This window comes from Trichomycterus rosablanca, chromosome 16 (genome assembly GCF_030014385.1).
Source record: "Trichomycterus rosablanca isolate fTriRos1 chromosome 16, fTriRos1.hap1, whole genome shotgun sequence".
Classification (NCBI taxonomy): domain Eukaryota; kingdom Metazoa; phylum Chordata; class Actinopteri; order Siluriformes; family Trichomycteridae; genus Trichomycterus; species Trichomycterus rosablanca.
In genome coordinates this window covers 24,334,418-24,335,494 of record NC_086003.1, presented here as the reverse complement: position 1 = coordinate 24,335,494, position 1,077 = coordinate 24,334,418, and the positions used below count along the sequence as shown (strand labels likewise).

The following is a 1,077-nucleotide window of genomic DNA, read 5'->3' as shown; positions in this document are numbered from 1 at the left end:
ATGATCATTATTATGTTTACATGCACCTTTTGTTTTTATTCATAATATGTCTTCATAATTGCTTAGATAAACTTTTAGACATAGAATGTGAATGGGAAAAAAAATTATGTTCGATTTCACTCAAGTGAAATCACTCAATCACTTTAAATTTAAGGGGTGCCAACAGTTGTGGGGAAAGTAAACTATAAATCATAATAAGATTTAGTGCAGAAGTTTTACATCACAAGATGTTCATGTTTTCCAGGGGTACCAGTGTTTGTGGAGTGGAGTTACTTGGTGGAACCGGACCAGTCGCGAGTCTAGGGTTTGGTAAATCGGTTGATAAAATATAAACAACAACAATGTATTTCTTTATTTTAAACAAATTACGTTAAGAAATTACATAGCGAACTCAACGTACAAAAGCAAACACAACTTCAGATAAGAATTTAGCTAAGACTAAATGGTAAGAGGCGTATGTGGTTCCATAGTGTAGCGGTTATCACGTCTGCTTTACACGCAGAAGGTCCTGGGTTCGAGCCCCAGTGGAACCAGAAAATTTCCTTTATTGAGGTATATTTTCAACTGTGTGCTACTGTTTCTTTCGCACTGTAAACAAACAAGATTTTAACAAAGATGGAACAGAAACTAAATTTAGTATGTTGCTCCCTATTTGTGTCATTTATTGCAAACCTCACTTCAGTTTATTATACTCGCACGGCTCATCGTATTTCACTGAAGGTTCCTAAAACGAACATTAATAAGTGGCTGCAGCCATAGACTGGAACAAACTGCAAGAAACTCTGAGGCTGGATACATTTATTTCTAAGACAACTTTTAAAAAACAAATTACAAATATCTTAAGAGATACATGCAGCTGTATGACAAATTGATTCTTCTTTTATACTGTTGCTGGGTGATTCGACTATGTGTTATTGTATTGTGATCATCGTTGTTTGTTTTCAATGTCTTATGTAAATTTGTTTGTATGATTGTTCCTCAAGAGGCTTTGCCTTTTGTCAGGCCGCCATTGTAAATAAGAAGCAGTTCTTAATGACTTGACTGGTTAAATAAAGTTAAAATAAATAAAAAGATCAT

General features: G+C 34.3%; 1 non-coding gene across 1 annotated transcript; it reads left to right on the top strand.

The window, feature by feature from the left end:
• The first annotated feature begins 460 nt into the window (after positions 1–460).
• Positions 461–533, top strand: trnav-uac (transfer RNA valine (anticodon UAC)). The gene has a single exon. It is a non-coding gene; the product is annotated as a tRNA-Val (tRNA).
• Positions 534–1,077: the final 544 nt, after the last annotated feature.